We start from the raw sequence: 12,476 nt of genomic DNA on the forward strand, positions 1-12,476 counted from the left end.
ACGTACCTGGCGAGGAACGTAAGCACATCAGACATGGGGACGTAGGCGTTGTACATGTGCAGCGTAATAACCCGGTTTCTCTGCGATGGTAGCGTGAACAGAGGCTCCGCAGTCAGGATAGACAGGGGGCTCTGGTTGCCTTTTTCTTTAAACACATCCAAGAACTTGATGCAATCAGCAACATTCCTGAAGGTGACATCGAAGTAACCGTTTTTGGGGAAATCTTGCAAGCAGAAGATATCTGTTGCTTGAAACCCGCAGCAGTCGATCAGTACCCGCTTCACGAAGAAAATTCGATCCACAGGCGACTTCCCTTCCGACTTCCTGACTGTGACTCGGACAGTGTTTCGCACTCCCCAGCCTGGTGGTCGGGATGCAGCAGTGGTCATAGCTCCGACGTTGGCTCTTGACTGTACCGGCGTTAGGCCCAAAGCAAGGTTTAGGCCAGCATGAAGATCCACCAATAGCAGCTGAGCTTAAACGTCTCTTCAGTCTTCAGTCTCTCCAATCCACGATCGACATCAAGATCGATAGACTGTGCTTCCCCCGATCAAGTGCGCTACACTTGATGTTAGCCAAAAGGCCGATAAGCGATAGACTGTGGTATAGATGTTTATGTAGAGCAGTTTGATGGAGTTGGGAATTGTCTCCCCAAAGTAGTTTAGTGATTGAGTGAGATAAAGTGTGTATTTGTATGTGTTTGAACTGTTTTTTGACATCGAAGTAACCGTTGTTGGGGAAATCTTGCAAGGCGAAGATATCTGTTGGTTGAAAGCCGCAGCAGTCGATCAGTACCCGCTTCACGAAGAAGATTCGATCCACAGGCGACTTCCCTTCCGACTTCCTGACTGTGACTCGGACAGTGTCTCGCACTCCCCAGCCTGGTGGTCGGGATGCAGCAGTGGTCATAGCTCCGACGTTGGCTCTTGACTGTACCGGCGTTAGGCCCAAACCAAAGGTTTAGGCCAGCATGAAGATCCACCAATAGCAGCTGAGCTTAAACGTCTCTTTAGTCTTCAGTCTCTCCAATCCACGATCGACATCAAGATCGAATCCTTAGCTTCCCCCGATCAAGTGCGCTACACTTGATGTTAGCCAAAAGGCCGATAAGCGATAGACTGTGGTATAGATGTTTATGTAGAGCAGTTTGATGGAGTTGGGAATTGTCTCCCCAAAGTAGTTTAGTGATTGAGTGAGATAAAGTGTGTACTTGTATGTGTTTGAACTGTTTTTTGACTTGTAAATTCCCCAAGAAGGGGTGGTGTGCACCATTCCTGGAGATACTGCAATACCAGATTGATGCGTGGAGTGGACGGAGCAAGCCCCTATTCCATCTCCCTGCTCCAAAAATCAATTTAATATATGGTCCCCAGATAAGGGACGTATCAGATATTAAACTGATAAGAACAGATTTTTTTTTTTTTTTTTTCAAAAAATATACTTTATTCATAAAATTTATCTTAATCTTTACAGAACATTTCAAAATACCTTGACTGTACATTTCCGTCTCAGTTACATTCATTTGTCGTCGATTCCATTGGGATAACGTTGCACACGTATCCTACTATAAGTTACAGTTCATTTTTTAATATTTACATTACTTTGTTACTTTCATACATACATTCTGGTAATGGAAAAAAAGGAACTCCGGACCGAGGGGTTTTACACTGTTACCAACCCCTCGGTGTACATTTGGTGGTAAGACCTTACACTGTGGTCTTTCCCCATTGCGCCTTGGCGGCAGCTGCCCCAAGTTTGAGTGCATCCCTCAGCACGTAGTCCTGGACCTTGGAATGTGCCAGTCTGCAACACTCGGTCGTGGACAGTTCTTTGCACTGGAAGATCAGCAAGTTTCGGGCAGACCAAAGAGCGTCTTTCACCGAGTTGATGACCTTCCAGCAGCAGTTGATATCTGTCTCGGTGTGGGTCCCCGGAAACAGTCCATAGAGCACAGAGTCCTGTGTTACTGAGCTGCTCGGGATGAACCTGGACAGATACCACTGCATCTCACTCCAGACCTGTTTTGCAAAGGCACATTCCACAAGGAGGTGTGTGGCTGTTTCATTTCCCCCACAACCACTCCGAGGGCAGCGTGCATTGATGCTGAGCCTTCGGGTGTGCATGAAGGATCTGACAGGGAGGGCCCTTCTCACCACCAGCCAAGCGAGGTCTTGGTGCTTGTTTGAAAGTCCTGGTGATGAGGCATTCTGCCAGATGGCTCTGACAGTCTGCTCAGGGAACCATCCAACATCCTCCACAGTCTCCTTTTCTCTGAGGGTCTCGAGGACATTACGTGCTGACCACTGCTTCATTGCCTTGTGGTCAAAGGTGTTTTCCTTCAAAAAATTTTCCACGAAGGATAGGTGGTACGGTACGGTCCAACTACTTGGAGCGTTCCGCGGCAATGAGGCCAGGCCCATCCTTCGTAACACCGGGGACAGGTAGAACCTCAGTATGTAGTGACACTTGGTGTTTGCATACCCGGGGTCTACGCACAGCTTGATGCAGTTTCACACAAAGGTGGCCATCAGGATGAGGGCGGCGTTGGGTACGTTCCTCCCTCCTATATCTAGAGGCTTGTACATTGTGTCTCTTCGGACCCGGTCCATCTTGGATCTCCAGATGAATTTGAAGATGGCCCGGGTGACTGCTGCGGCGTAGGTCCGAGTGATGGGCCAGACCTGCGCCACGTACAGTAACACCGAGAGTACCTCACACCTGATGACCAGGGTTTTGCCCGCAATGGAGAGGGAGCGTTGCTCCCACCAGCCCAGTTTCTGTTTTGCTTTGGTGATTCGTTCCTCCCAGTTTTTGGTGCATGCCCCAGCCGCTCCGAACCATATCCCCAGCACTTTCAGGTAATCTGACCTGATCGTGAAGGGGACAAAGGACCGGTCGGCCCAGTTCCCAAAGAACATGGCCTCGCTCTTGCCGCGGTTTACCTTGGCCCCTGAGGCCAGTTCAAACTGGTCGCAGGTGTCCAAGAGCCTGCGTACAGACGCGGGATCCGAGCAGAAAACGGCGACGTCGTCCATGTACAGGGAGGCCTTGACTTGCGTGCCTCCGCTGCCAGGGATCGTCACCCCTCTCATGTCCGGATCCTTCCTGATGGACTCGGCAAAAGGTTCTATGCAGCATACAAAAAGGGCCGAGGAGAGAGGGCAGCCCTGCCTGACTCCAGATTTGATCTGGAACTTTTCTGATTCCCACCCATTGATTGAGACTGCGCTATAGATGTTTGTGTAGAGCAGTTTGATCCAATTGCAAATTCCCTCCCCAAACCCCATTTTGGAGAGCACATCCATCATGTAGGTGTGCGATATTCTGTCAAAGGCCTTCTCCTGATCAAGGCTGATGAGGCAGGTGTCCACCCTCCTGTCCTGCACGTAGGCGATCGTATCCCTGAGCAGCGCGAGGCTGTCAGAGATCTTCCTGCCGGGTACAGCACAGGTCTGGTCGGGGTGGATTACCGACTCCAGAGCAGACTTGACCCGATTGGCGATGACTTTGGCTAAGATTTTGTAATCCACATTTAACAGTGAAATGGGTCGCCAATTTCGAATTTCTTCCCTTTCCCCCTTCTGCTTGTAGATGAGGGTGATGATGCCTTTCCGCATGGATTCTGACATGCTGCCATCCAGAAGCATACTCTCGTACACTTCCAGCAGGTCTGGGCCCATCCAGTCCCACAGAGCCAAGTACAACTCAGCCGGTAAGCCGTCGCTTCCGGGAGTTTTACTCGTCTCAAAGGACTTGACGGCCTTTGTCAGCTCGTCCAGAGTTAGTGGTTTGTCCAGGTTTTCCCCCTCGTTGTCGTCCAAGACCTCCGTGATAGACGACAGGAAGGTCTGGGTAACAGTGCTGTCTGTTGGCTTCAGATCATACAGTCTGGCATAGAAGGATTGACTGATCCTCAGTATGTCAGACTGCGATGTCTTTACAGAGCCATCTTCTTCCTTCAGGCTGCTGATCACAGAGGTGTCCCTGTGTACCTTCTGGAAGAAGAAGCGTGAGCACTTTTCATCCTGCTCCACAGAGCGGACTCTGGACCGGAAGATGACCTTGGAGGCCTCCGAGGTGTAGAGAGAGGCTTGCTGGCTCTTCACCTCTTGGAGATCCTCCTTGACATCAACCCCCATCGACTGCAGCTGGAGTAAGTTTTGCATGCTTTTCTGGAGCCTGGTTGTGACCCCTCGTCTCTCTCTCACCTTCTGTATGCCCTTGAGGATGAAGAACCTTTTGATGTTCCCCTTGATTGCTTCCCACCAGAGATGTGGAGACTCAAAGAGGGGTTTCACGGTTCTCCAACCTTTGTAATCCCTTTTGAGTTCCTGGAGGTTCTCTGGGGTCAACAGTTTTACATTTAGCTTCCATGTCCCCCTGCCCACCCCCTGGTTTTCCTGCAGGTGGCAGTCAGCCAGTAGGAGGCAGTGGTCAGAGAAGAACACCGGCTTGACGTCGGTGGGTCTGACCGTGAAAGCACGGGACACGAAAAAGAAATCTATTCTGGAACGGACGGACCCATCTGGCCGTGACCATGTGTATCTACGCTGCGCTCCGTCTGCAGGGTTGCTGAAGACGTCGAGCAGCTTGGCGTCTTTTACCGTTTCCATCAGGAGTCTGGACGTAGCGTCTAGTTTGCTGCCGGCTCTGCCGGATCGTCCATCCGCATCGATGATGCAGTTGAAGTCACCGCCCAGGATGACCGGCATGGAGGTGGCCAACAGCAGTGGTAGTTGCTGAAGGACAGCCAGTCGCTCAGTTTTTACGGCTGGGGCATACACGTTAATAAGTCTGATAGGGGTGTTTTTGTATTTGACGTCTGCTACTAGGAGGCGTCCCCCCACCACCTCCTTAACGTCGGAGATGGTAAAATTGCCTCCCCGTAGCAGAATACCCAGGCCGGAGGAACGACAGTCGTTTCCTCCTGACCAGATGGATGGCCCGTGGGACCACCAGCTCGACCAACGCCTGTAGTTGCTGAGGTGTGGAATCCCACACTCCTGCAGAAACAGTAGGTCGGCTCTTACATTTTCTAAGTAGCCGAGTGTGGCTACACACCGCGAAGTATCTTTAATACTTCGCACATTAATTGATGCGATTTTAAAACCCATTTTAAAAAGAGTAGATTTACCAGTCTCAGATTTCAGAGTCCATTTCAGTTGGTTGTTCCAGCTGTTCAAAGTTCCCCGTCATGCCGGTGGTATTCTCAAAATGTTTCACCGTATCATGGTTTAGGAAGCTGCCATTGTCCTCAGTGTGGCCTTGAACCTGATGGATGTGCAATGTGGAGGGGGTGGGGGTGTAGCCGTTGTGCCCGGCGTGGCAGTCAGCGGGTGTTGGGGTTGCAGGCCGATTCCCATCGTCCAGAGGTTGGTGCTCTGGTTGAGTTTTGTTTTCGTTCCTGTCTGTGGTCTGGGGGTTCTGTGCATCCCCTCCCACATTGGTGCTTTGCCTCTTTAATTGAGGCCTATTCTTTGATTGCTCGCCTTCATCGCAGGAGTTGTCGGCGCTGCTGATTTGCCGCTTTTTACATTCCCCGTCGGGGGTTTCTTTGATTCATTTTTCATTTTCCTCTTTGCTTTTCTTGTGCCTGCCGTTTCCCAGCGCTCTTCACTCTTTGTTCCATCCTCGGTTGTCTCGTGTTCCTCGCCAGATGGGAGTGGGGTTGTTTTGTCAGGCTGTGCTGGGGCCTCCACATTCTGTTGAGGGCCTTGCTGTAGAGTTTCGGCATTCTGTGGTGTGGTGTCTTTGTCGATGGAGGGTGCCTGTACTTCCTCCTGTGTGGTTGCCTTTTTGGCTCCGCCGCTGATGATTTGTGCATACGTTGCCCCACGTTTTGGGCAGGCCCTGTAAAGATGGCCGGCCTCCCCACACAGGTTGCAGTACTTGTCTTCCTTACAGTCCTTTGTCATGTGCCCCTCCTGCTTGCAGTTTTTGCAGAAGGTGACTTTGCAGTTGGCGGCCATGTGCCCCGCTTTGCCACAGGTGTGACATACTCGTGGCTGCCCCCCGTAGTAGAGGTAGCCTCGGTTTCCTCCAATGGCGAAACTGGAGGGTGGGTGCAAGATGGTCCATTGGCGTTCGTTCTCAGGGTTACCTTGACCTGGTGCTCGCCTGTCCAGATGCCAAAGGTGTCCTTTAGTTGTAAGCTGTCGCTTTTCAGGTCAACGTACCTGGCGAGGAACGTAAGCACATCAGACATGGGGACGTAGGCGTTGTACATGTGCAGCGTAATAACCCGGTTTCTCTGCGATGGTAGCGTGAACAGAGGCTCCGCAGTCAGGATAGACAGGGGGCTCTGGTTGCCTTTTTCTTTAAACACATCCAAGAACTTGATGCAATCAGCAACATTCCTGAAGGTGACATCGAAGTAACCGTTGTTGGGGAAATCTTGCAAGGCGAAGATATCTGTTGGTTGAAACCCACAGCAGTCGATCAGTACCCGCTTCACGAAGAAGATTCGATCCACAGGCGACTTCCCTTCCGACTTCCTGACTGTGACTCGGACAGTGTTTCGCACTCCCCAGCCTGGTGGTCGGGATGCAGCAGTGGTCATAGCTCCGACGTTGGCTCTTGACTGTACCGGCGTTAGGCCCAAACCAAGGTTTAGGCCAGCATGAAGATCCACCAATAGCAGCTGAGCTTAAACGTCTCTTTCAGTCTTCAGTCTCTCCAATGCACGATCGACATCAAGATCGAATCCTTAGCTTCCCCCGATCAAGTGCGCTACACTTGATGTTAGCCAAAAGGCCGATAAGCGATAGACTGTGGTATAGATGTTTATGTAGAGCAGTTTGATGGAGTTGGGAATTGTCTCCCCAAAGTAGTTTAGTGATTGAGTGAGATAAAGTGTGTATTTGTATGTGTTTGAACTGTTTTTTGACTTGTAAATTCCCCAAGAAGGGGTGGTGTGCACCATTCCTGGAGATACTGCAATACCAGGTTGATGCGTGGAGTGGACGGAGCAAGCCCCTATTCCATCTCCCTGCTCCAAAAATCAATTTAATATATGGTCCCCAGATAAGGGACGTATCAGATATTAAACTGATAAGAACAGATTTTTTTTTTTTTTCAAAAAATATACTTTATTCATAAAATTTATCTTAATCTTTACAGAACATTTCAAAATACCTTGACTGTACATTTCCGTCTCAGTTACATTCATTTGTCGTCAATTCCATTGGGATAACGTTGCACACGTATCCTACTATAAGTTACAGTTCTTTTTTCAATATTTACATTACTTTGTTTCTTTCATACATACATTCTGGTAATGGAAAAAAGGAACTCCGGACCGAGGGGTTTTACACTGTTACCAACCCCTCGGTGTACATTTGCTGGTAAGACCTTACACTGTGGTCTTCCCCATTGCGCCTTGGCGGCAGCTGCCCCAAGCTTGAGTGCGTCCCTCAGCACGTAGTCCTGGACCTTGGAATGTGCCAGTCTGCAACACTCGGTCGAGGACAGTTCTTTGCACTGGAAGATCAGCAAGTTTCGGGCAGACCAAAGAGCGTCTTTCACCGAGTTGATGACCTTCCAGCAGCAGTTGATATCTGTCTCGGTGTGGGTCCCTGGAAACAGTCCATAGAGCACAGAGTCCTGTGTCACTGAGCTGCTCGGGATGAACCTTGACAGATACCACTGCATCTCACTCCAGACCTGTTTTGCAAAGGCACATTCCACAAGGAGGTGTGTGACTGTTTCATTTCCCCCACAACCACTCCGAGGGCAGCGTGCATTGATGCTGAGCCTTCGGGTGTGCATGAAGGATCTGACAGGGAGGGCCCTTCTCACTACCAGCCAAGCGAGGTCTTGGTGCTTGTTTGAAAGTTCTGGTGATGAGGCATTCTGCCAGATGGCTCTGACAGTCTGCTCAGGGAACCATCCAACATCCTCCACAGTCTCCTTTTCTCTGAGGGTCTCGAGGACATTACGTGCTGACCACTGCTTCATTGCCTTGTGGTCAAAGGTGTTTTCCTTCAAAAACTTTACCACGAAGGATAGGTGGTACGGTACGGTCCAACTACTTGGAGCGTTCCGCGGCAATGAGGCCAGGCCCATCCTTCGTAACACCGGGGACAGGTAGAACCTGAGTATGAAGTAACACTTGGTGTTTGCATACCCGGGGTCTACGCACAGCTTGATGCAGTTGCCCACAAAGGTGGCCATCAGGATGAGGGCGGCGTTGGGTACGTTCCTCCCTCCTTTATCTAGAGGCTTGTACATTGTGTCTCTTCGGACCCGGTCCATCTTGGATCTCCAGATGAATTTGAAGATGGCCCGGGTGACTGCTGCGGCGTAGGTCCGAGTGATGGGCCAGACCTGCGCCACGTACAGTAACACCGAGAGTACCTCACACCTGATGACCAGGGTTTTGCCCGCAATGGAGAGGGAGCGTTGCTCCCACCAGCCCAGTTTCTGTTTTGCTTTGGTGATTCGTTCCTCCCAGTTTTTGGTGCATGCCCCAGCCGCTCCGAACCATATCCCCAGCACTTTCAGGTAATCTGACCTGATCGTGAAGGGGACAAAGGATCGGTCGGCCCAGTTCCCAAAGAACATGGCCTCGCTCTTGCCGCGGTTTACCTTGGCTCCTGAGGCCAGTTCAAACTGGTCGCAGGTGTCCAAGAGCCTGCGTACAGACGCGGGATCCGAGCAGAAGACGGCGACGTCGTCCATGTACAGGGAGGCCTTGACTTGCGTGCCTCCGCTGCCAGGGATCGTCACCCCTCTCATGTCCGGATCCTTCCTGATGGACTCGGCAAAAGGTTCTATGCAGCACACAAACAGGGCCGAGGAGAGAGGGCAGCCCTGCCTGACTCCAGATTTGATCTGGAACTTTTCTGATTCCCACCCATTGATTGAGACTGCGCTATAGATGTTTGTGTAGAGCAGTTTGATCCAATTGCGAATTCCCTCCCCAAACCCCATTTTGGAGAGCACATCCATCATGTAGGTGTGCGATATTCTGTCAAAAGCCTTCTCCTGGTCAAGGCTGATGAGGCAGGTGTCCACCCTCCTGTCCTGCACGTAGGCGATCGTATCCCTGAGCAGCGCGAGGCTGTCAGAGATCTTCCTGCCGGGTACAGCACAGGTTTGGTCAGGGTGGATCACCGACTCCAGAGCAGACTTGACCCGATTGGCGATGACTTTGGCTAAGATTTTGTAATCCACATTTAACAGTGAAATGGGTCGCCAATTTCGAATTTCTTCCCTTTCCCCCTTCTGCTTGTAGATGAGGGTGATGATGCCTTTCCGCATGGATTCTGACATGCTGCCATCCAGAAGCATACTCTCGTACACTTCCAGCAGGTCTGGGCCCATCCAGTCCCACAGAGCCAAGTACAACTCAGCCGGTAAGCCGTCGCTTCCGGGAGCCTTACCCGTCTCAAAGGACTTGACGGCCTTTGTCAGCTCGTCCAGAGTTAGTGGTTTGTTCAGGTTTTCCCCCTCGTTGTCGTCTAAGACCTCCGTGATAGACGACAGGAAGGTCTGGGTAACAGTGCTGTCTGTTGGCTTCAGATCATACAGTCCAGCATAAAAGGACTGACTGATCCTCAGGATGTCAGACTGCGATGTCTTTACAGAGCCATCTTCTTCCTTCAGGCTGCTGATCACAGAGGTGTCCCTGTGCACCTTTTGGAAGAAGAAGCGTGAGCACTTTTCATCCTGCTCCACAGAGCGGACTCTGGACCGGAAGATGACCTTGGAGGCCTCCGAGGTGTAGAGAGAGGCCTGCTGGCTCTTCACCTCTTGGAGATCCTCCTTGACATCAACCCCCATCGACTGCAGCTGGAGTAAGTTTTGCATGCTTTTCTGGAGCCTGGTTGTGACCCCTCGTCTCTCTCTCACCTTCTGTATGCCCTTGAGGATGAAGAACCTTTTGATGTTCCCCTTGATTGCTTCCCACCAGAGATGTGGAGACTCAAAGAGGGGTTTCACGGTTCTCCAACCTTTGTAATCCCTTTTGAGTTCCTGGAGGTTTTCTGGGGTCAACAGTTTTACATTTAGCTTCCATGTCCCCCTGCCCACCCCCTGGTTTTCCTGCAGGTGGCAGTCAGCCAGTAGGAGGCAGTGGTCAGAGAAGAACACCGGCTTGACGTCGGTGGGCCTGACCGTGAAAGCACGGGACACAAAAAAGAAATCTATTCTGGAACGGACGGACCCATCTGGCCGTGACCATGTGTATCTCCGCTGCGCTCCGTCTGCAGGGTTGCTGAAGACGTCGAGCAGCTTGGCGTCTTTTACCGTTTCCATCAGGAGTCTGGACGTAGCGTCTAGTTTGCTGCCGGCTCTGCCGGATCGTCCATCCGCATCGATGATGCAGTTGAAGTCACCGCCCAGGATGACCGGCATGGAGGTGGCCAACAGCAGTGGTAGTTGCTGAAGTACAGCCAGTCGCTCAGTTTTTACGGCTGGGGCATACACGTTAATAAGTCTGATAGGGGTGTTTTTGTATTTGACGTCTGCTACTAGGAGGCGTCCCCCCACCACCTCCTTAACGTCGGAGATGGTGAAATTGCCTCCCCGTAGCAGAATACCCAGGCCGGAGGAACGACAGTCGTTTCCTCCTGACCAGATGGGATTTTTTTTTTTTTTTTTTTTTTCAAAAAAATATACTTTATTCATAAAATTTATCTTAATCTTTACAGAACATTTCAAAATACCTTGACTGTACATTTCCGTCTCAGTTACATTCATTTGTCGTCGATTCCATTGCGATAACGTTGCACACGTATCCTACTATAAGTTACAGTTCTTTTTTCAATATTTACATTACTTTGTTTCTTTCATACATACATTCTGGTAATGGAAAAAAAGAACTCCGGACCGAGGGGTTTTACACTGTTACCAACCCCTCGGTGTACATTTGGTGGTAAGACCTTACACTGTGGTCTTTCCCCATTGCGCCTTGGCGGCAGCTGCCCCAAGCTTGAGTGCGTCCCTCAGCACGTAGTCCTGGACCTTGGAATGTGCCAGTCTGCAACACTCGGTCGAGGACAGTTCTTTGCACTGGAAGATCAGCAACAGATTTTTTTTTTTTTTTTTAAATATACTTTATTCATAAAATTTATCTTAATCTTTACAGAACATTTCAAAATACCTTGACTGTACATTTCCGTCTCAGTTACATTCATTTGTCGTCGATTCCATTGCGATAACGTTGCACACGTATCCTACTATAAGTTACAGTTCTTTTTTCAATATTTACATTACTTTGTTTCTTTCATACATACATTCTGGTAATGGAAAAAAAGAACTCCGGACCGAGGGGTTTTACACTGTTACCAACCCCTCGGTGTACATTTGGTGGTAAGACCTTACACTGTGGTCTTTCCCCATTGCGCCTTGGCGGCAGCTGCCCCAAGCTTGAGTGCGTCCCTCAGCACGTAGTCCTGGACCTTGGAATGTGCCAGTCTGCAACACTCGGTCGAGGACAGTTCTTTGCACTGGAAGATCAGCAAGTTTCGGGCAGACCAAAGAGCGTCTTTCACCGAGTTGATGACCTTCCAGCAGCAGTTGATATCTGTCTCGGTGTGGGTCCCTGGAAACAGTCCATAGAGCACAGAGTCCTGTGTTACTGAGCTGCTCGGGATGAACCTTGACAGATACCACTGCATCTCACTCCAGACCTTCTTTGCAAAGGCACATTCCACAAGGAGGTGTGTGACTGTTTCATTTCCCCCACAACCACTCCGAGGGCAGCGTGCATTGATGCTGAGCCTTCGGGTGTGCATGAAGGATCTGACAGGGAGGGCCTTTCTCACCACCAGCCAAGCTAGGTCTTGGTGCTTGTTTGAAAGTTCTGGTGATGAGGCATTCTGCCAGATGGCTCTGACAGTCTGCTCAGGGAACCATCCAACGTCCTCCACAGTCTCCTTTTCTCTGAGGGTCTCGAGGACATTACGTGCTGACCACTGCTTCATTGCCTTGTGGTCAAAGGTGTTTTCCTTCAAAAATTTTTCCACGAAGGATAGGTGGTACGGTACGGTCCAACTACTTGGAGCGTTCCGCGGCAATGAGGCCAGGCCCATCCTTCGTAACACCGGGGACAGGTAGAACCTGAGTATGAAGTAACACTTGGTGTTTGCATACCCGGGGTCTACGCACAGCTTGATGCAGTTGCACACAAAGGTGGCCATCAGGGTGAGGGCGGCGTTGGGTACGTTCCTCCCTCCTTTATCTAGAGGCTTGTACATTGTGTCTCTTCGGACCCGGTCCATCTTGGATCTCCAAATGAATTTGAAGATGGCCCGGGTGACTGCTGCGGCGTAGGTCCGAGTGATGGGCCAGACCTGCGCCACGTACAGTAACACCGAGAGTACCTCACACCTGATGACCAGGGTTTTGCCCGCAATGGAGAGGGAGCGTTGCTCCCACCAGCCCAGTTTCTGTTTTGCTTTGGTGATTCGTTCCTCCCAGTTTTTGGTGCATGCCCCAGCCGCTCCGAACCATATCCCCAGCACTTTCAGGTA

The 12,476-nt window shown here is 50.6% G+C and overlaps 2 pseudogenes; both read right to left on the minus strand.

Moving 5' to 3' along the window:
* Positions 1–1,258: 1,258 nt before the first annotated feature.
* Positions 1,259–1,439, minus strand: LOC119979199 (annotated as a pseudogene).
* A 5,469-nt stretch (positions 1,440–6,908) lies between these two features.
* On the minus strand, positions 6,909–7,085 carry LOC119979184 (annotated as a pseudogene).
* Positions 7,086–12,476: the final 5,391 nt, after the last annotated feature.

This window comes from Scyliorhinus canicula, chromosome 15, assembly GCF_902713615.1.
Source record: "Scyliorhinus canicula chromosome 15, sScyCan1.1, whole genome shotgun sequence".
Taxonomy (NCBI): Eukaryota; Metazoa; Chordata; class Chondrichthyes; order Carcharhiniformes; family Scyliorhinidae; genus Scyliorhinus; species Scyliorhinus canicula.